The following is a 25,000-nucleotide window of genomic DNA, read 5'->3' as shown; positions in this document are numbered from 1 at the left end:
TCGATCATGCATCAAATAATGTCTAGATATGGATATTTTATGGAACAAAAGGTAAAATTTTCTAAAATTTATCAAAAGTTACAGTCTATCTATTTTTAGACCAGAGCAAATTATTGCGCTGGTGTGAACAAAACGAGAATTATTCGGAGCCTGATTTTCATAATAATTTAGCCTTATATTATTATTTCTGCAACTGTTAGATTTTATGTAAACATATTTTCAATACTGAAAGTGTATTGCCTACAACTCAAACTACAAAATTGGGAGACCTATAGTGTGCGTAAATTATTCCGGTCCCTAACGGAAATCACTAGCAACTTGTTATTGTTTACGTTTGGGGCACCTAACTTTACTGCTCTATTACGACCAAGTAGATTTTCTTCGTATCGAGTTGAGTCGGCGGATGATAAAATTAACCCGACATTTTAAATAAAGGTTTGCAAGTTACTCGTATAACAGTCTGTGAAAAATAGTTTTATAATTATTAGATTTGCTAGTAATTCTGTGCTCGATGATAAAAATTATACATTGGCTGTTCGGAACAATGTTGTTCCTCAGCCGATCCTATTTCTTTTTAAATAATAGATTTTCATCACAGTTTATGGTTTGAGGTGAGAGGTCTCATAAAGCGGATATTACCCTATGTAAAAACTTACTTTTTAAAATCCTTTCTTAAAAAATCCTTTCTTATTTGAGACAATAAAAAAATTATACGGCGCACAACTCTACTGAAAGATTTGAAAATTAGAAATATATTTTTTACAGATAGATAAACAGATAACCTGATTTCCTTTTATAATTTAAAGTCAGTTTGAAAGTTCGTTGAGCCAAACAGATATCATAATATACGTACGGACGACACTACCACTCTCAAAATCAACCAATTTCGACACTGTAAAAAGTTGTCAGTGTGGCGTTTTTACGCAAATCGTTGCATTCGAAATAATGTATTCACTGTAAATGTTGCTGCTCAAATCTCGAAGAAATAAATAATAATGTGAAATTGAATGTAAGCTTCAATTTAATTACAAAAACAGGTCTAATGAACGTTTCGGGTTTCCCTTTATCGACAAAACAGGATGAATGTAACACCACAGATGAATGAGATAATGTGGTAGTGGCGTGGTTAAGATGAATTAACTAAACATTGGTTGGCAGGAAATAGTATGCTCCTTTGTATGGAAGCACGAATTAAAATAAAATACTAGATATTTCTAAAAGGTGCGCAATTAATTAAGTGAAAAGAGGGGAGGTGGGGAGGAACTGTGTAATGCAGTTTAGAAAGTGAAATATAAAAACGTGTAGGCTGTTGTTGGAAAATAAATACAATGGGATTGAAAATAAATACAAAAAAAATAATAAATAAGGGATGTCGGTATAAGTATAAATCATTTGTGACAGCAGCAGGAACTCATCTGTGATTTCCTTTTATCATTTAAAGTCAGTTTGAAAGTTCGTTGAGTCAAACAGATACATATCATAAAATATGTACCGACGACACTAACACTCTCAAAAACAATCAATTTCGACGATGTAAAAAGTTGTCAGTTTGGCGGTTTTACGCAAATCGTTGCATTCGAAATAATGTATTCACTCAATTACTTTACGGATTTCAGATCTACACTAAGTTTTCAACACTTTTCATCTATTTATGGCATCAAGCATTATTATTGCCGATTTGATGATTTCACTGTGATGGTTTCGGGTGGATGATACTCAGGTTTAACTTCTTTGGTAATAAATTAATTAATAATAATAATCTAAAAAATCGAAATTTAAAACCAGAAAATAGAAGTTGCATTGAAGGTAAAATAAGGTTTTAGAAAGACCTTATTAAAAGTTATGAGCAGTCAGCTGGCTCCGTAGCGCAGTGGGTTTGAAAGTACTGGGTTCAATCCCATTGTGGACAGTTTACTTTATTGAGAAAGAAATCATTTTTGTTGTTATATTTACTGGACATATATTTAAAACCTTAGATTAATCTATTATTATTATTATTATTATTATTATTATTATTATTATTATTATTATTATTATTATTATTATTATTATTATTATTATTATTATTATTATTATCATTATTATTATTATTATTATTATTATTATTATTATTATTATTATTATTATTATTATATTATTATTATTATCATTATTATCATTATTTTTTTTTAAACATCGGTACCATTTAATATGTTATCGACGTGCATTTATATGTAAACGTCGATTGTTATCATTTTATAATATTTTATCATTATCATCAGTGTATTTGTTTACCGCTTCCTTGTCATTTCATTGGGGGTTTTTTTTCTTCTTCTTTTTTTTGTTGTTGTTGTTGTTGTTATTTTTCAAAAACTTCCTGTCCCATCATTGTTTATGTCTATTTACCTTATCAACGCCATTCACACTACACATCTCTCATTCGTCCTTAGTGTCTTATTCGTCGTGTTTTGTTGATAAAGGGGAAATCAGAAATGTCCACAGTATGTCTTCGTCTATTAAATTGAGGCTTACAATTCAACACTTATCGTTATTTTTTCCTTCGAGCTTCAAGCAGCAACATTTTCATTAATCAACCAGCACCGCCAACGGGGGTGCATAAAAACGGTGCATTTTTGTACAACTCCAGTGGATGTGCATAAAAACGCCATCAAACATGATCACCAGAGTACTGTAATACTGTAAGGTAAGTTCTCGATCCCAGTCTTTCAGCTCTGCTCACATCTGCTACTTCAGGTTTATTTTCGCAGTTGATTTTCTTACCACAAACTGTTTTCACACACGGACAACTGTATGTTGCTGTGTCACGGGTCAGAGGCTATAGTTGCTTACACTTCATGTTGGGCCACACAGAAAAATAAAGAGGATGTACCAAGTTACACAGACAACGCTGTTTACCAATCTGCCCTCATTAAATGATGGTGGATACAATATCGAATGAAAATAGTTCTTTCCCCGCGAAATTGCGGCTTTTTACTAGTAAATAAAAAATATATAAGGGGCAGCGTGGCTCAGCGGTACGGTATTTGCTTCGTACCCGAAAGGTACTGAGTTCGGTCACTCGCCGCTGCGCTGTGTGGCCTTGAGCAAGTCCATGCTCACTAAATCAGTGGGGACTTGCCACCTGTCTAACATGTACCCATTGTGGTAACGAGCCCGAAACCGCAGAGCATCTGGTTGAACAGTGCGTTGTGACGTTTGCGACGGTGCACGTTTGCAGTACGGAATTTGCATCTTAGGTCGATCGTTATAACATAGTTGTGTGAGCACCATTAGAAGCTGCTGCCCTAGTTCAATTTGCGGCGCTGCATTACGGCCGATGCCTGGGTTAGTCCAGTCTTCCCCTAGAATAGACCCGAGAGACAAATTTCAACTTTAGGATGAATAAAAGGAATTTTATTTTATATATTTTTAAACCTTATTTTTAAATCCAAGAATGAATATTAAAATTGTTTGTATTTATTTCTTCCACGTCAGGTTCTTCGTCTTCCCCTGAAGGACGGACTTATCGTGGAGAATGAGATCACACAGGAGTTTTACGACAAGGGAGATCTGATCAGCGGCACGACCATTGGCGGCGAGTTTCAGGACAAGATGCTTGTTGGATCCATCATTGATTCCCTCGTGATGTGTCAGAGACGTCCACAGTGATGGGTTGGCTGTACAATGAGCTGTACCATGGACACACACGGAGGATGGGAGGAAGGTTGATGTGATGGATTTCGGTGAGAGGCTTGACGTGACCTGTCATTAATATTAATGAAATTAGGGGTGCACAAAAAGGTCGGGGTTATTTGGGGGGGGGGGGGGTTGTTGGTTTTTATTCGACACACAAAAAAATACTAATGAGGGTAAATGCTTTCGTCCCGATTCTGTCTCCTAACTGTGTTCAACCGTGGCCTTCGTAAAGATCAGGCCTGACTCTGGCCAAAACATTACGTCACCTTGCAAAGTCCCGTTTTGAGATTCTTTTCCCAAGATGAGGATCATTTAAATTGATCGATAGTTGAAGGACGAGTTTTATGGCCAAATTATTAAATACGAGTTAATCTAATCACTGACATATCGATGGCAGCGGATCAAGCCTCTGAAGTCTCGATTTTTGCGATCGGCGGATCAAAAATCTGAAATCTATAATTATGACCAACTTCTACAATATCGTTTCGAGCATACACACACACACACACACACACACACACATATATATATATATATATATATATATATATATATATATATATATTATATAGCTTTATTATTTTAAAGTCTCTCTCTCTATGTCTCTCTCTTTCTCTCTCGCTCCCCCCCTCTCTCTCTCTCTCTCTCTCTCTTCTCTTCTCTCTCTCTCTCTCTCTCTCTCTCTCTCTCTCTCTCGCTGTCTCTCTCTCAGGCACACATAAACATTCACACATAAACACACACATACAATAACAACAGCATGAAATCTCACAATCACACAATAACCTCTATAGATAGTATGCGCTTGACTAAGGAGCTAACAACATTGCCCTCCGAAAGTATAACAGACCAACACATAAAACTATTTGTAACCATAAACTTTTATAGTCTGGATAATACAATTAAATGAGAATTACTCATAAACGTGGATGGCAAAAAAAAACGATAACAAAGACCCGAGTGACGTCAACTTCATTCTATGTGTAAAGGAAAAGTTTTCAGGCAAAATTTAGAAAATAAAAATGTTCTGGATGATTATAGTGGCCGAAACGAACGTTGTTGTTTTTTATTTCTTTTTGTTACATGGGCCAAAATATAAAATAACAGTCAAAAAACCTGTGAAATAAAAGTTTTCTGGCCAAAATTTAGGAAATGAAAGTTTTCTGTCAAAAATGTATGAAACTTAAGGATACTGGCCAAAATGTAGGAAATATAAGGTTTCTGGCCAAAATGTATATATAGTAACAATTTGTGGACAAAATCAATGTTTTGTGTGTTTGTGTGTGTATGTGTGTGTGTTTGTGTGTTGTTTTTAAAAATGTTTTTTGTTTGTTTTTGTCTTTTTCCTCTTGTTTTTTGTTTTTGTTTTATTTGTTTTTTGGGTTTTTTTTTTTTTGGGGGGGGGGGGGGGGGGGTGGGAGCACACATTTATGAAAATCACGCTTTCTAGTCCTCAATGATTAAAGAAAAAAAAAAGAAAGAAACTGTTAAAATATAAGAAAACAGTTTTCAAGTCAAAATGTATAAAATGAAAGTTTTCTGACCAAAGTACGTTAAGTAATGGTATTTTGTCCAAAATATCAGAAGTAAGAGGTTTCTGGCAAAAATATATGAAATGAAAGTTTTCTCGTTGAAATATGTGAAAGGAAAGTTGTCTTACCAATATATGTGTTTAGTAATATTTCGTTGACAAAATTAATCGACAGCAAAAATTTGTGAAATGGAAGTTCTCTGGCACCAAAGTGTGTAAAGTATTCCCTTTTTTGGCGTCGGTTATACCCTGATTTCCAACCGACGAGAGACAGCGGGAGACGTTTTAATCCTCTACCGCTCCGACCTTCGCATGATCGTTGAGTCCTTGGAAAAGGCTCTTTACTCACATCCTCTCACCGTGCTCAGGTATAAAATAAGTACCTTGCCGTTAACAACGTTGTCTCTTTCGGGAAAAAAAGTGTTATATATATCGCCTATGTCTCAAACTACATGTTAAGTGTTGCTGTTGGCTAGAGACCCCTTGTGAAGTGATTTGACCATGTTTAGTGGATATTGTTCTATATAAATACTCTAGTTTTTGTTTTGTTCAGATGAACAAACTATGTATAGGATGAACTTTTTTTTTTTTAGTTAGATTTTAAAAATCAGTTTTATTTGGATTTAAAAATCAGTTTTATTTTGGATGGGGAAATTCATTTTCAGTAAGTAGAGAGTTAAAGATAAAGAACCAAACAAGTGTGTATAAAATGTGCCAGACAAAGCAAGAAAGAAAAATACGAGAAGAAAACCATCCCAAAAAATGATCGACTTTGACTGGGGATCGAACCTCAGACCTTATGATTACCGGTCAGACGTGCTACCATTATAATGACCGGTAATTAGAAGGTCTGCGGTTTGATCCCCATTCGAGGTCGATGTAGTGATCTATTTCAAATCCATCCTTACTTTCTCATGATTTTAAATAACTCAATACATATTTTCTCACAACTGCGCCTCGATAATTTGTTACACCTACATCTTATGTAATGACAAGAAAGCCAAATATGACACTTATTATATTAACGTCCAGCCGTCAGGTGAGAGATGCCATATGGTTGAATAATTAATCGACCGTCCAGCCGATCAAAGAGTCATAAAATTATTCTGGGATTACACATTTGCTACCGACGCCAGCGTTGACTAACGTACGCGGAATATGATTGGTCTCGAGCAGATGACCAGTGACATTCTGGTACTGAAAATTTTTGGAACATCATTGGTTTTAGGGATTGACTAAACTCCAGTCATATTTCTATATATAAGCAAAGACTCAGCTAATTCGGTCTCTCTCTTATCCCATCACTCTATCGCCAACATGCTATTCTAGGTTGAACTTGAAATTCTATTTAGCGGAAAATAGTGTGTGGACAAGGGTATGAAATAAATATATCAATATTATAGCTGTTGATTTAAATTGTGTTATATTAATTAATGCCATTTGAAACTAGCATGTATAGAGAGTAATAAGCAATATGGTGTATTCGACTGGGCCGTAAGTAGACACAATCTATAAAATAACAGATATCGATAACTCATGTTATAAACAGAAATTGATAATTCATGTTATTATAACAAACATATTTTATTCAATTTCTTTATCTATATATGTATATGTTATTTAAATGCATGTATGCCTTCCAAAATGAATGAATTACATTACATGAATTACAGTTACAAATGTGCTATCGGTAATATGTGATAATACTATTATGTATCAATATGTATTGATGCTAATGCTGAATCTATCTAGACCCACTTGAACAGCCAGAGAATGAATTAAAGGCCCTCCATAAAATAACCAATTGGGGAAACTGTCTGACTCCTATTTGTCTACTTCTCCTACATAGAAGCGACAGTCGACTAATTTTTTTGGATGTCTTTGTCTGGCACCTTTCATACACACTTGTTCAGTTCTTTATCTTAAACTGGTTCCTGCTCCTTAATTTCTTAATTTCTTAGAGAGTTAAAGAGGTCGAGAAATAATTTTAGGTAGACATCTTGTTTATGGGGAATCCCTCAACACACGATTAAAATATTTTATATCTTGGAATAAAACCGAGTGTACCTATTTGCAGGCTCAATTGTGTAGAGTAGGTAATGAAAATAATCTAAAACCGACTTATACCCATTTTTACATCTGATAACCTATTGCAATTCTAAGATTGATTTAATATTGTAGTAATGGACACTTTTTGCGTTGCTTTGAGAGTATTTCCATTACAACAATGGGCCCATAATATGTCCTGCAAATATGAACACATCGGTTTACTTTTTTTATCTTTTGGATTCAAACCGACGTTTACTTATTTACAGGTCTGATAACCGAATTTGTTATGGGCTCATTGTGGAAATGAAAGTGCAGGAGTCTTAAACCAACGCGAAATACAACACCGTGTCCGTTACAACCTTGTTAACTTAAGCTCATGATTGCGCTCGCTCGTCAGACCTGTAAATATGTCCACGTCGATTCAAACAAAAATAGATGTTCTAAAAAGTAGTATTTTATTACATTAAAGTGAATCCGTTAAAACCGTTGAAAACTTATGAAAACGACATCGCCTAAATAAATAAATATTGTGGGTGAACTAACAACAACAATAACAACCACACCAATATTTTTTCTTATCACTATGAATATTTTTTAAAAATAGACAATTAGGGAGCAGGCACTGGCATAAGATAAGAATCAGAAAAGTTGTTTATGAAATAGTGCCAGGTAAAATAGAAAGAAAAATACATTTTTTAAACACCAAACAAAAAACAACAACAAACTAACAAACAAAAATAATAACAAACAAAACAAAACCCATCAGTGAGACTGGTCAAAGCTGTCAGATTTTTTAGGGATGATTTTTTAAATTGTATTTTTCTTTCTGCTACTTTGCCAAGCATTGCCTCAGGCAGATATTGATATATTTTTATTCCTTTCCCCCATTAAAACACAATAATGAATTGAATTGGAAGCCTCAATCCATTGAACGATGACAAGTAATGTGGACGTTTCGGGTTTACCCTTTATCAACAAAACAGGACGAATGATTGATTTCTTCGATCGAGCTTCAAGCAGCAACATAATCAGTCCTTATTAAAACATTTGGTAGCTGGATTCACGTATTATCTTACCGGCATTTGGTCACTTAATGATGTATAAAATATAATACAGTGATGCCAAAACTCCGGTTTCACCGGAAAAAACTCCGGTCTGGAGCAAAAAATTCCGGGTTCCGGGCAACTTCCGTCAAACTACGGTGAGGTCAATTTGTTCCTATGATACCTCCCCCCCCCCCCCCCCCCCCCCCCCCCCATCATCACTGCCACTAGTATTACAACCATCATCACTACCTCTACTACTGCAACCACCACCACATCATCATCACTACTACAACCACGACAACCACCAAATCATCATCAATACCACTACCACAACTACCAACACTATTACAACCACCACCACCACATCATCATCACTACTACTTCTACTACAACCAGCACCACCACATCATCATCACTCCCACTACTACTACAACCACCACCACCTCCATATCATCATCACCACTACTACTACAACCACCACCACCACATCATCATCACTACCACTACTACAACTACCATCACTATTACAACCACCACTACCACATCATCATCAATAACACTACTACTACAAACAGCAGCATCAACTCATCACTACCACTAACACTACAACCACCACTACCACATCACCATCACAACCTCTACTACTCCAGCCACCACCACCACATCATCACTACCACTACTACTACTACAACCACCACCACATCATCACTACCACTACTACTCCAACCACCACCACATCATCACTACCACTACTACTACAACCACGACACCGCATTATTACTACCATTACTACTACACCACCACCGCCACTACTAATACAACCACCACCACCACATCATCATTACCACTACTACTACAACCACCACCACGTCATCACTACCACAACTACTACAACCACCGCATCAAATCATCACTACCACTACTACTACAACCACCACTACCACATCAACATCACGACCTCTACTACAACAACCACCACCACATCATCCTCACTACCACTACTACTGCAACCACCACCACCACCACCACCACTACATCGTCATTACCACTACTACTACAACCACCACCACCACATCATCATTACCACTACAACTACAACCACAACCACCACATCATCACTACCACTACTACTACAACCACCACCACCGCCACCACATCATCACTACCACCACTACTACAACCACCACCACCACATCATTATTACCGCTACTACTACTAGTCTACAACCACCACCACCACCACCACATCATTATCACAACCACTAAAACTACTACCACCACCACATCATCATCACTACCACTACTACAACAACCATCACTACAAAATCATCAATTACTACCACTACTACTGCAACCACTATCACCACCACATCATCATTACCACTACTACAACAACCACCACCACCACCACATCATCATTACCACTACTACTACAACCACCACCACCACATCATTATCACAACCACTAAAACTAGTCCTACCACCACCACATCATGATCACTACCACTACTACTACTACAACCACCACCACCACATCATCACTACCACCACTACTACAACCAACCACCACCACCACCCACGACATCATTATCAAAACCACTAAAACTACTACTACCACCACCACATCATCATCACTACCACTACTACTACAACCATCACTATTACATCATCATCACTACCATTTGTACTACATCCAACATTACCACCACATCATCAGCACTACGACCACTATTACAACCACCACAACATCATCATCACTACCACTACTACTACAAGTACCACCACCAGCTCATCTTCATCACTACCACCACTACCATTACTAAAACCACCAGTGCCATCACCACATCATCATCATCACTACTACTGCTACTACAACCACCACCACCATATCATCATCTCGACCACTACTACTACAACCACCACAACCACATCGTCATCACTACCACTACTACTGCAACCACCACCACCGCATCATCATCACTACAACTACTACTACAACAACCACCACTACAACATCATCATCATCACTACCACTACAACTACAACGACCACCACCACCACATCGTCACTACCACCACTACTACAACCACCACCACCACATCATTATTACCGCTACTACTACAACCACCACCACATCATTATCACAAACACTAAAACTACTACTAACACCACCACATCATCATTACTACCACTACTACTACAACCACCACTACAACAGCAACATCACTAACACTACTACTACAACCACTACCACCACCACATCATCATTACCACTCCTACAACAACCACCACCACCACATCATCATCACTACTACGACAACCACCACCACCACATCATTATCACAACCACTAAAACTACTACTACCACCACCACATCATCATCACTACCATTACTACTACAACCACCACTACCACATCATAATCACTACCATTTGTACCACATCCACCATTACCACCACATCATCATCATTACCACCACTACTACAACCACCACAACATCATCACTACCATTTGTACTACAACCACCATCACCACTACATCATCATCACTACCACCACTACTACAACCACCACCACATCATCATCACTACCACTACTACTACAAGCACCACCACCACCTCATCTTCATCACTACCACCACTACTACTACTACAACCACCAGCGCCATCACCACACCATCATCATCACTACCACTGCTACTACAACTACCACCACCATATCATCATCACTACCACTACTACTACAACCACCATCACCACATCATCATCACTCATCATCATCATCTAGTCAGCTGATCCTGCATAGGACGTTGCTTCCCGAAATTCCTTGCGAAACAGATTACGGTTTTCCGCCAGTCTTCTTGCTTGAGTTGCTGTCATTCCCAGCCATTCACATATATCTTGTTCCCAGCTTCTTGTTGGTCTACCTCTTCCTCTCTTGCCGTCTACCCTTGTCTGCAGAATGTGCTTTTCTAATGATTCGTGGCGAGTCGTGTGGCCAAAATAGTTCAGTTTCAATTTCTTTACAGTTTGAAGAAGAATTGGTGGTTTTATTCCGATCCTTCTCAGGACTTCTCTGTTTGTTTGTTTTTCAGTCCATGATATTCTGAGTTTTTTTCTGTAGCATGCCATTTCAAAAGCTGTGATCTTTGTGCTCTCTGCTTTGCTGATAGTCCATGCTTCGCATCCATATGTTGCAGTTGGGAAAACAACACTTTTGAGGATTTTGATTTTTGTTTGAATGCACTGCCCTTTCCAGATATTATTCATCTTTTCTAGCTTTGATCTTGCCATTGCTAGTCTCCTCCTGATCTCTGGGGCCGATTTCCCGTTGTACTCAATCCTGGCTCCAAGATATTCAAAATTCTTTACTCTTTCTATTTCTTCTCCATTGATTTTTATGATGGCATCTGTTTTGCACTTGTCAGTATTCATGATTTTGGTCTTCTTTATATTCAGCTTAAGGCCTTTGGTCTCGCTATGTTCCTTTACAGATGTTATTAGATTCTCTAATCCCCCCGGACTAATACAACCACCACAACCACATCGTCATCACTACCACTACTACTGCAACCACCACCACCACATCATCATCACTACAACTACAACGACAACAACCACCAGTAAAACATCATCATCATCACTACCACTACTACTACAACCACGACCACCACTACTACTACTACTACTACTACTACTACAACCACCACCACATCATCATTACTACCACTACTACTACAACCACCACCACCACCACCACTACATCGCCATTACCACTACTACAATCACCACCACCACATTATTACTACCACTACTACTACAACCACCACCGCCACATCATCATCATAACCACTACTACTACTACTACAACCACCATCACCACACTATCATCACTACCACGACTACTACAACCACAACCACATCATCATCACTACCACTACTACTACAACCACCACTACCACATCATCATCACTACCATTTGTACTACAACCACCATAACCACCACATCAACAACACTACCACCACTACTACGATCACTACCACATCATTATCATCACGACCACAACTACTACAACGCCTATACATACCACCACCACATCATCATCACTACAACTACTATTTCATCCACCACTACCACCATATCATCATCACTACTACTATTACTACAACCACCAACACCACATCATCCTCACTACCACCAGTACTACAATCTCTACCATTAGGTTTTGGCGCTTTACTTCATTTAAAATAAGGAAACTTTGGGATTGTATTTGGCAATGTGTTTATGTGTCATAATATAATTCTAATCAGTTATCTATTTAGAACTATACAATATGTAAACACAATGCCAAATACCATTCCAATTTCTGTCTCTTGTGGGCGGAAATTCCTCTTCCGGCATTGAAATTCCTACGAGTGGTGCCTGAAACTCTGTGAGCTAAATTTATAGTTGGCGTATCTGACTATATTATATATTTTGTATGTACAGACCTGTACCGACTTGAAAATTTTGAAAATTCGTAATTATTAGGAGATAAAAATTGTTGTCTCTATTTTTAACTTTAAAAATCAACATTTTACACTCTGAACGATTAAATAAAACTTCAAAACCCTTAAAATTATGCATTAGCATCTACTTTTATTTTCAACAGATTTTAGTGACTTAGAGATGCTCAAAGATTTATAAATTGGAGCCAACATTTCGTAATTTGACGAAATTTTTGCTATAGTTGGCAGGTCTGTATGTACGGGAGTGAATCAAAAAGAAATGGGATAAATGTCCTATTGAGTTCAATTCTTTTTTATGTGACATATTTGGCTTAATTGAACTTGCACATGTGTTCTTTAAAACAAAATTTGAAAAATTATGCAAGTTCAACATGGCTGTCTCCACGAATGTTAGTCAGCGACAGGAATCTGTCATTGAGTTTCTTGTTTTCGAAGAAGAAACCTTGAGTAACATTTTTAAACGCCTTGGGAAAGTTTATAAAACTCATGCATTTTGTAGAGGTAGTGTCTTTTAGTGGGCTGAGCTTGCATCTCGTCATTTAGAAGAAAATGAGGTGCAATCCAACAGCTAACCTGAAACCCCCTCAACCATGTCTTTATCTGGCAAATCTTGTAATGGTCACCATCCAAGCAGTGTCAACTCAGTGAATCAAATAAAGACAGAAACACTGATCAGATCTGATAGAAGGACGTTTCTTGATGAGATAGCACGTACATATAGACATTGAAGCGACTGAAAGCAAGAATTCGTCAAGTTGGACCAAATTTGGAGATGGAACGAGTACTGTTCCTTCCTGAAGATCTCAGGAATATGGATGTAATCGATATAAAACGCTGTTTCACCCTCCGTATTCACCAGGCTTGGCACTTTCAGGCTTCCATCTTTATGGCCCACTGAAGGAGGCAATGAGGGGACATCGCTTTGAAGATAAAGTGAAATCATCACTCATCAAGTTAGTTTGTTAATTTTCTTTCCTGATTTATCATATTTATGCAACCAATGTCGTGCTTATAATGCGTTTTTTTTTCTGAAATAAAACTCATATCGGAATATGTCAGGGTCGTGGTAAGTTGATCAACTTGAATAGGGTAAGTTGATCAAATCGATTTGAGGTCAGTTGAGCACTTGATCAATTAACCCCAAGAAGATTATAGTTATACTTTTAGTTAAAATTTATCATTTGCCAGCACTTAATTAGATATATATTAATTGACTTAATTCTGAGAACAAGGGTGCGTCTCAATGAGTCTTTAACTTAGAGGGCCATACACTTTGAGATTGCGCTACAATTTGCTTCAGCCGTACCTATCCCCAGATCGTCACCGGTAAAAACTCGTCACGTGTAAGGCCCCTTTGAGTCAAAGACACATTGAGACGCTATTCAGAATGCACATACAAGTAATACAAGTAGGAAAACAATATTTTGTTTTCGCTGCAAGAAAAGTGATCGTCTTGAGTTTTGTTTTAAAACATCAACATATCGTGATATTTTATAGAATAGAAAGTAAAAAAGAACAGTATCAAAATACCGAACCCAATTTACCTATGAAGAAAAAATTGGACAGGTTTCTTTTTAAATTATGGATTATATAAACTAAACTGGCAAATCGAATGTCAAGGTAAGCAGTCATTTATCGAAATATTAAAGAATTCTGACCTTCACCTTTTAAAATATTTTTTTTATCTATGGACCGAATTAAACTTGTATTGAATTGGGTCACCATAAATTGCTACGTCATTTCAAGAATACAAACAAAGAAAACTAACACACAACAATGTGGTGGTTCTATTTTTTTGTTATTATTTTATTTGTTGGCACTTTAAATTAAAATGAAAAGATCAAAAATCAAAGAAAAACTAGGTTTGTCTCCAGAACAAATGAGATACCATTTAAATTTTCAAATATCGGATGTAGTAAACCCTCCACCATTTAAAAAAAAACTATGTGCATGATTTATAATTTATGATTTCGTCGACTTGGAGTGAACATGAAGACGTTTTAGTTGTTTTCTCATAAAACTATTAAAATAAATTATATCGGCTTTGTGCTTTAATGGTTTATCATAAAAAAAAAACAAAATACTCGTTTAGAAACCCTCAAACCTTCTAATGTTTTCTTTGGCTGATATGGGTGTGCTCACTGTCCTACCTCGCCTTATTTCTACGCCTTATACTTAGGCCAAGTTTCACAGTCCATCAGTTTGGATCCACATTTCTTGAATCTCGAATCATTTTTTAAGGCATCGCACCTAAATATAATCAAACATAATATAAGTGAATGAATTAGTTTGAAATAAAATAGACGGGAAAATGATTAAAAATCATGCTTGTAAAATGTTATAGTAATCATTGTGCAATAATTATAAAAATGTTTGATTTATGATTTATTGATAATCCAAGCGTTACTAAATACTAACCAATCAGATTGTTCTAATATAGTTCGTTCTGCCTACCTGACTTTTCGTTTCCTAGCAACCAAAAAGTATGTTAGAGATTCTTTACGTTTCATTGTTGCTTCATACAAGAAAAAAATTTTAATGGTTCAAGCAGATTTTCACATTTCCTTACCGATGCAAATATTGAACTTGTAACAGCTAAAATCGCCACCTCGAATATCTGGTTAAGGGAATCTCTTTAAACCTCCTAAAAGCCCATATCGGCAACATTAAATATGTTAGAGCAGGTAATAGCTTTCTATATGCAGTCGGTCTACTCGTGGCTACCTTTTGTTCATGCCAAACAGTCGATATCATTATACTTACAGTGTAAGAGTATTTATTACAAATCACAATGTTTTTAAAACACTGATTAGGGAATTGCACCACGACAGTATGCAGTTTAAAGACTTTCAAACGCCTGATTAAAAATAGTGAGCAATTATTTTCTTTGGATAATAGGAAAGTTCAGAAGGTGGCTGTGAATCGTCTATTCACGGTTGTCAGTCGATATAGCAAAAGTATAATTTTAAAATATTCCCGAGTGAAATTATAAACTCGAGAATGTTTTTTCGACTAGTTTTTAAAATATACGTTATGAAGTTAGAAAAAAGTTGACTTGACTCTGGTCGTTTTTATTGTTTTTTACCATCCACGTTCATGAGTAATACTCACTAAACGGTGTTATCCAGAATTTAAAATTTCATGATTACACATAGTTTTGTGTGTTGGTCCGTTATACTTCCGGATGGCAATGTTATGAACTTCTTAGACAAGCGCATTCTATCTATACGACATATTTCAAAGCTGTATACAACGTACGTTGATTGAATAACCCCGAGACTCATATTATAAGAAAATGGTAAAAATGCATACATGCCAATAGCTTGCCAGGCATAGCAACAAGAAGTCACAACGGAAACATAAATTGTGTAAGAAATGCCAAGAAAAAATTAATAAAAGCACAGATACTAGCTACGTAGTACTAACAGATGTAAAAGTTACGCAAACTTTTCGGCTCGTATTATAAAGTCATTTGAGAGACAAAAAGAAAGAGATGAAAAACACGGAGAAGCTATTTCTTTCATATTGTGCAATAAAAGAAATAATTCATTTTTACAATTTACATCACAAATCATTTTTTAAAACAATCCAGATTAGATAGAAATTGATTTTAAAAAGCGTCCGGTTCACCTCAAACCGATCATCTAAAGTGTTTATTTTAAAACATTTTACGCCATCAGTCACATTGGCAGCATGCATTTGCGAGTTTACCAAAGGTAAAATGAGAATTAGTAGCCAGTTTGACCTGAAACGACTTGAGTAAGTTTTTGTTAATGTCAAGGGATATTTTTCTTCAAAAAAGATATTTTCCTTTGATATTCACCTTCCGTGATGACATCAACTTTCTTTCTTTCAATTCAGCAAAATAACAAGGAAACACGAAGTAATACAAAACACTTTTTTTCAAAGTAAAGGCAAGGCGATCCTATAAACTATAAGTTAGTCAGAAAATAATTTTTGTAAAGAGTTATTGCTCTTTTTGTCAGGAGAATTACTCGGAGAAAGCAGTTGCTCACGGCTGCATAACGCTGAGGAGAATCATAAGAGTACCAAAGAGCATTCTGCTAAGCCATGCCGTGCCAGACTCCCCCAGGCTATTAGTTTGTGTATGCAATTAATACTTTCAAATCAAGAACGAAGTTATCTCTCTGTCTCGTTGTAGCCTCGGAGTCCCACTTCTGGTGGTTGATATTGAAGTCCCCCAGATGGTCGAATTGCGAAGTTCTCTCTTGGAGTTGTGTAAAAGTTGTATAAGTTCGATCTGCCCTCTCCTTGGAAATTCTTTGCCCATTTTACTGTTGGTCCCGCTATCAATCACTCTTACATTCGTAGGCTTCTTGACGTAAAATGCTTACAGCCAATTCAAAACTTAACAGCGCAATATCCAATAAACATGATGGAAGCGCTATACAAGGAGTGCCTGACCAACAGCAACATTTAACATGTAAGAAGTGACATGGCGCCTTTTAGGCGATATTACGATTTTTCCGGTCAAAAACAACGCTATAACGACCAGTTACTCATTTTACACATGAGCACGATAGAAGAGTATAGCCCTTTTCAAGGACTCAACTACGCGGCGAGCGAGGCTCGAACCCAGGACGTTCCGATCCGTAAGCAAGTGTCATACCACAGGACTACATAGCCGCTCAAATCTATAACTGTTCAACTCGTTTGATCACAGCCTGGGAACACTGAAAGATTGTAGTTCTTAATAAAGATTGGTCTTCTCTAATTAGAGGATTGTCAACGCCATGTAAGGAAAATAGCTTCGATCAGTAAACGAAGATAGTTGCCATTTTAACGCCAGGTAAATTGACAAAAGAGGTGAACAACTAAAGACTTTGAAGTTTCCTTTACAAGCGTTTTGAAATAATGTTGTTTTACATGTAAAGACTTGTCACTAAGTTAATATAGTGAAAGGGTTCAGCTTGGCAGAAATTTATCCGCCCTTGCACTCTTTGTGGCAACAGCCAGGAGACCACAAAGCATCTGGTTTAACGCTGCATTATGACATATCGGATCGATGAGTTCGCGAAATGCAGATTATCAGAATATCGGTAAAACCACTCCAAAACTACTACCGACGAGACGAATAAAATATGCAAACGACTCTACGCAAACTGATTTGGATTGAACGGTATTTGTTTATGCAACGAGACTCGTATTTTATCCGTCAATATCAACAGCCAGAGAATGGCAAAATAAATGAGCCTCTAACTTAGCTACTGCCCATCCATAGTGTCCATATCCTCCTTGTGAAGGAAACGCATTTGTATGCACGAATACTGCTCCCAGGCTATACGGTGGCCCGATGGGTGATCAACTCTATGTCACGGGTGTTATAAGCGATTACGTTAGGGTTCTTACGAATGTGATCGGAATAATTCAATCCCAATGGGATTAAATCACTTTCCATTGAGACAAGTGGCCTGTATCTGTACAACATTTACTCGCCACCAAGAACGAAATTGACCAATCGACCGGTCATGGTGGTTAGCTATCCTGCAACCTCTATGGGAGACTTCAATGGTCACCACCATGTTTGGGGCTACCAAGATTCCACTTTTAGATAGACAGTGACAATTTACACCTCGAATACGATTCTACTGTAAAGTTTATTACATAACTTAATGAATGACGGTTTATTAAACAATATTACAAAAAATCATCACTCTTTTAGAATCTCATAAAAATAATATTTTTGTAAAACAGTTACTGGTGCTTTGAATGACGTCATAATTATTGTTATCTTTTGTTATTATTTAATAAAAGATAAATTACAAATTCATTCCTAAAGGCTTACATTGATTTGGTACTCTGACAATTTTCTGTTACATTCCTAAAGACTTACAGTTCTTTGGTACCCTGAAAATTCCCTACTTCGTTTTAAATGACATACAGTTCTTTGGCACCCTGACAATTCCCTATATCATTTTAGAACCTTTAAAATTCTCTATTCCATTCTAAGTGACTTACAGTTATGTGGTACCTTGACAATCCTCTCTTACATTCCTAAACACTTACCGTTCTTTGGTACTGAGACAATTCCTTATTTCATTCTAAATTACGTATCGTTCTTTGGTACGCTGACAATTTTCTTTTTCATTCTAATTGACTTACAGTTCTTTGGTGCCCTGACAATTCCTTAATTCATTTTTTAAAATAACTACAGTTCTTTGGTACCTTGGAAAATCCCTATTTCATTATTTTAAATGACTTACAGTTCCTCGGTACCTTCAATTCCCTATTTCATTCTAAATGCCTTATAATTTTTGGTACCCTGAGAATTCCCTTTTTAATTTTACATGACTTACAGTTCTTTGGTACCTTGACAATTCCTTATTTAATTTTGAATGGCTTACAGTTTAGTTAGTACCCTGACAATTCCCTATTTTATTCTAAATGACTTACAGTTCTTTGGTACCCTGACAATTTCCTATTTAATTTTAAACGACGTACAGTATTTTGGTACCCTGGCAAATACATATTTTATTCTAAATGACTTCCATTTTCGTGGTACCTTGACAATTCTCTATCAAATTCCAAAAGACTTTCAGTTCTTTGGTACACCGACAATCCCTTCGTTCTTTCCAAGTTAGTTACAATTCTTTTGTACCTTTACGATTCCCTAATACATTCTTAAAGACTTACATTTCTTTGGTACTTCGACATTTCCATAATTCATTCTAAATGTCTTACAATTTTTGGTACCTTGACAATTCTCTACTTTACTCTAAATGAATCACGGTTCTTTGGTATCTTGAAATTTCACTATTTTATTCTAAATGACTTACCTTTCTTTGGTTCCTTGACAATAGGTGGCCAGACAGAACAGGAGGGAATTCATAACACGATCTTCTCCTGTCCCGACGCGATGGAAACAATAACGGGTAGGAGTGTGAAACAAGATGACGCTACATTTCATCAAGGCGTTTTGTTCTCTGAAAACTTGATTTCATTTCAATATGCATTTCATTCCTATGTGCGCGGTCCTTGCAAGCTTATGACAGGTTCCTGCCATGAAATGAAGACCGCAAGGATCGGTCTTAACGTCGTTCATTCTTGAACCGTTAAAATCAACTATCGTAGAAAACCGTGGCCTAAGGGACAGATACAGAGATAAAATCGAATTTTTGAAAAACCATAATTAGAGAAGAGGGTGATGCACTCTTTAATTGCCTCTACCGATTCATTGACGTTCTAATTTAATAAAATTTGAAATTTTTCCATTAACGTAGATTATGGCATCGCAAGCGTTTTGACGAGTTTTCGTGCGTTGATACAACAGGTTTTTGACCTTTTTACTAATAAGCTACACACATGTCAGAACACCACGCCTCTTCCACAAAGCATATCCCACACACTACTCTCACAAATTAGAGGACGAGCATTGAAAGCAGCTTGAAGTCTAAGATAAGAAAGGGTATGGATGAGTGATAAGAGGGTCGATGTGGACTTATTCAGATCTCAACGACATAACCTGTCATTGCTGAGTGAAGAATTCTGAAAAAAGATCGCCTACGGATATTCTGGCCCCTTGCGTATAAAGGAGTGCTCTATCAACTGTACTATCGTGGTCATAATATTCTATTGGACCTTTAAAAATACAGATTATAACTTTTTTTTTGGACGGAAGAAACACGTGAAATCATTATTACTTTTGTCGACAAAGAAATTTTTAATATTTTGTATATTTTAATGTACCAATTCAAAAGGAGTTGGCGACAAAGATGACAAAAGAAACAAAAATAAACTTGCAACTTGCTATTTTTACCCACACACACACACACACGACACAGCCTACACACATACATTCTGTGTCGCACAACATTTCAAAAATAACCCAACGAGGGAAGGCAAGCATGCAAATAGGTAAATTGTCATTGCGATCATTATGTGTAGTCAAATTTGAAATTACCCGTATAATGGAAACAGTCCAAGGCGTGCGCTCGCATGTAACCACATCTCAACACGAAAGGGTTGCGAGTGAGAGTGGTCCTCTGAGCGATTTGTAATGCAAAGGGAGGTGATAGCAAATTAAGGGAGGGGTGATAGGAAGATAGGAAAGGACGGGCAACGAATTCGCGGCGGAATCAGTAAGGAGCGTCACCTTGAAAGTGATAATAAATGGAGGGCCTGAGCGGTTTCCTTATGCTACTCGGACATACGTTCACAAACTAAAAACCTGTGGCTCCCTCGGTTGTATTTCAGCTGGTTGACTACAGTCTTTTAACCATCAAGTTTCAAAGTTTTTTCCATAGAAATTAGAATAGAAATTCTAGTGTTCAATTATTTAAATTATATCAGTGATAGACGTACAATTCAACATTGTGTTTCATGTTGCATTGTGACAAATTCGGGAGCAGATACGGATGTAAGATAAAAATCTGAAATGTGTGTGTAGGAAAAAGCGCCAGTCAAAGCATGAAGGAAGATAAAGAAAAAAACATCCCAAAAATCACCCTTACCTCGACTCATTCGAGGTATGCTGAATTTTTGGGATGGCTTTTTTTCTTGTATTTTTCTTTCTGACTTTTTTGACATTGTTTCATATATATATGTTTTTCTGACCTTTTATTACTAAGTGAATTTTTTTAAAGTAATACAACTAGTATTGTAATGTAGAGATGATTAACAAGAAAAATATTGCACAAAGAAATAAATTCCTACGACTGTTGTCTTCTCAGAAAAATACTCCTGGAAGGATGCAGTCGAAACCACTTGATCTCATATCAGAACAAGGACAAATGTTATAGAAGGATATATGAGATAGCAAAGTTATGGACCAATATAGACTCCCTTCATAGACATAAACTGCTGAATGGTGCATTATGTAATCTTTATCTAGAGAGAAGATCGCCTAACAGGATGTATTGTTGTCGCCCCACAATTTATGGACATTCTCTAATGTTTACTGGTGTTATATATATATATATATATATATATATAATATATATATATATATATATGTATGTATTTATGACACCGTGCTTTGTAATTTCATATAACTTTTGTCGGCTTCTAAAATGATTTTTTTGTAATTTTACGTGGTTTTTACGTTATTTCCTAATATTCAAAATGGATTTTATCGACATGACAAGTTCTCACCAGGCCCTGTTTAATACATTCAATTTAATTATTTTTATCCACGACCCAATTTTTGTATAAAGGAAATATTTGCCGTGAACTGTTTATAACTGTGTCGCCACCAACAGTGTATATATATAGGAACCAACGAGGTGGAAGACCAAAGCATAGACAAATTATGGTGAAAACTGATCATCAGCCTACCCGTCGTCACCACCCTCATAGACAATCGTATGAGAAGACAAACAAACTGGAGGTCGAGAGGACGGAAGTAAGAAGCATCAATGTTAAAAATCCTTTGTGCTGGAGATGTCAGTACCCCTCTCACAGAGCCCGCGATTGTAAAAAGGGAAGATAAAATAACAAACCATCAGCGGAGGAACGACGAGTCGAAAAAGGGTCGCTCAAAAGAGCAGCTGTGGCAGTTGTTGCAGAGCCGGACTAATCAAAAGTAAATGCGTCACCTTCATAAATCATCCTCAATAAATGGAGTGGTCATGAATGTGAGTTAATCTTGACAATATCTACTCCGACGATAAATGAAATAACACAAACCTAAGAAACTGTAGATGTAATAAACACCACAGAGGTTTATTGATATTTCAGTCTGGTGTTGAGATCTCAAGTGTTTAACATTCAAGGGTTTTAATCAGATGTTTTTCTTGTTTGCGACGAGATATAGTGCCCGTGGAGAAGAAATTCAACACGGAATCTTGAGCGGCCCTGGTCCCAGGATGGCCAGGTAGGTTAAAATGTCGGGCCACAGCTGGTGGCTCAAGACGGCTGCGTAAAAGCAAATCCTTTCAGTTCAGCTCTCTTCTGTATGCTACCAACGTTCTATGTTTGGAATTGTTTTCTGTCTTGAAGCTGTTATATTCAGTTTGTTCCTTTTTTACAGCTCACAGCTTCTAGCAGCGTAATAACAAGTAATGCGATAGAAGCAATTATTTACCGAATTAAGGGGGCAGGGTCACCAGCAAAATGTGAAAAAAGGCGAATGAAGAATTCCACAAAAATAGTATTTTAATGTTATGGAGAATTTATTAAATTTTCTGATACTTTTTGAATTTCAAAAATCCATCCAGTAGTTTTTTAGTTATTCAATATTTTTTCACACCTAGTCTAGGGGTTAGCAAGCGAAAAAAAATTAGAATTTTGACTTTCGTTTTGAGGTTAGGATTGATTGTTCGCTATTCTAAAAGTACAATGACCGGTCAAATTCGCGTTAGTTCTATTTGTTGTCTTTTATAAACAAAAGCGTCCTTTTTAAATAGCGTTCTTCAAGAATAATGTGTTTTGAAGCCGGTTTCTGATCAAAAATCTTTTCATTATGAATTCCAAGAAAAATTCTGAAGTCGATTTGAGTGTAAATCGTTCTCGCAGTGGTGTCAGACCAAGGAAACGTAAATTTCATGGTAATCGGTTTACAAATAATAAGAAAAAAGGTGCCATTAGTGTTAGTGGTGATAGTAGTGTAGTTGATCGAAGTGATGGAGCTGTTTTGGAATGTGCTAATGAGGGTTATGTAGTCAATCAAGTGTGTTTAAGAAAACAGCCTGCCACGCCCAATTCTCGAAGTGAAGTAAAATTGTGCAATGTATATGATGTGATGAATGAGCTATCAGAATCTGATTCTGATGATAACGACATGTTTTATCAAGTTGTAGAGGAACATGAAAATGAGAGTGGGTTTAGAATTATTGATCTAAGCATTTTAAAAGAACAAATTTCTTCCAGACTTGTGTGTAATGGGTGTTATAGTAAAGTTGAACTGAAAGAAACTGAGCGTCGTGGGTTAGGAAGTATATTTGGTTTTGTTTGTGATACCACAAATTGCCCTTCTAAGCAGTTAGCTCCATTTTCATCTGATCCTCTTATAAATGTAAATGACACTGGTAGCCTTACTGTTCATTCTGTAAATCGTAGAGCAGCTATCGCGATGCGTTACGTGGGTGGTGGGCATAGGGGACTTCAAGGATTTTGTGCTATGATGAATTTACCCCCTCCTGTTCAGAAGTCTAGTTTTAAGAAAATAAAAGAGACTATTCATGAGGCTGTTGTGAAGTCTCAGGTTGAAAGTTGTCGTAAGGAGGGTGAAATTGAGTTTCAAATGTCAGAAAATGGCGACGAAGGGGGAGATTTGAAGGACATTGACATATCAGTGGACGGGACGTACATGACTAGGGGGTTCTCGGCAAAGTGTGGACTAGTAACCGCAATAGGATGTGCGACAGGGAAAGTACTTGATACTGGTGTAAAATTAAAGGTATGTAAGTCATGCGATTGGTGGAAAGCTAAGCATGGGGAAGATTCGGAAGAGTTCATAATATGGAGAATAGCGCATGAAAAGGATTGTACGTTGAAGCATTTCGGTTCTTCGGGTTCCATAGAGCCCGCTGTAGCAACCGAAATTTTTCCACGCTCTGCGGAGAAGCATCATTTGCGATACACCCGATTTATCGGTGATGGGGATACAAATAGTTTTAGAACGGTAGAAAATTCTAAAGCTTATGGGGAAACGACAGTTGAGAAGGTGGAATGTACTGGTCACGTACAAAAAAGAATGGGTATCCGGCTTAGGAAGGTGAAAAATTCTATGTCTGGAAAAACAATGAGTGACGGGAAGAAAATAGGAGGGAAAGGCAGATTGACAGATAAACTGATAGATGAAATACCAACTTATTACGGCAATGCTATCCGTGCCAATAAACATGACTTGAGTGGTATGCGAAAAGCAATTTGGGCCATTTACTTCCATAAGCTATCCACGGATGAGAAGCCGTACCATAATCTATGCGATGAAAAATGGTGTAAGTTTAGGGGGGTGAATGCGAAACGGTCGCATGACAATAGCCTATCACCTGCGATTATGGAGGCGTGTAAGCTCGTTTTCCGCGACTTGTCACATCCCGATCTTTTACGTAAGTGCCTTGACGGGTTTACGTAACATGCTAACGAGTTGTTGAATAGTTTGATATGGAAAATTTGCCCAAAAGAGTCATATCATGGGTTAAAAACGGTTGAAATCTCAGTGGGGCTGGCAGTGCTGATATTTAATGATGGTACGGTGTCATTGAGAGATGTTTTAGAAAATATGCAAATA

At 37.0% G+C, this 25,000-nt stretch overlaps 1 long non-coding RNA gene and 1 pseudogene across 2 annotated transcripts in view; one reads left to right on the top strand and one right to left on the bottom strand.

Annotated features, from left to right (window-relative positions):
• LOC144970631 (serum paraoxonase/arylesterase 2-like) overlaps positions 1 to 4,400 on the top strand; it is a 12,602-nt pseudogene extending 8,202 nt beyond the window's left edge. The window contains exon 4 of the transcript XR_013645003.1: positions 3,475 to 4,400. The product of XR_013645003.1 is annotated as a serum paraoxonase/arylesterase 2-like (transcript). The remainder of the gene's footprint in view (positions 1 to 3,474) is intronic.
• Positions 4,401 to 14,969: 10,569 nt separating this feature from the next.
• On the bottom strand, positions 14,970 to 19,743 carry LOC144970630 (uncharacterized). Its single transcript, XR_013645002.1, has 2 exons — positions 19,605 to 19,743; positions 14,970 to 15,057 (listed from the first exon to the last, which is right to left on the bottom strand). It is a non-coding gene; the product is annotated as an uncharacterized LOC144970630 (long non-coding RNA).
• Between the last annotated feature and the right edge of the window lie 5,257 nt (positions 19,744 to 25,000).

The sequence above is a fragment of the Berghia stephanieae genome, chromosome 4 (genome assembly GCF_034508935.2).
Source record: "Berghia stephanieae isolate SIO BIC M18660-M18661 chromosome 4, UCSD_Bste_1.3, whole genome shotgun sequence".
NCBI classification, from domain to species: Eukaryota; Metazoa; Mollusca; class Gastropoda; order Nudibranchia; family Aeolidiidae; genus Berghia; species Berghia stephanieae.
This window is presented reverse-complemented; position numbering and strand designations above follow the sequence as displayed.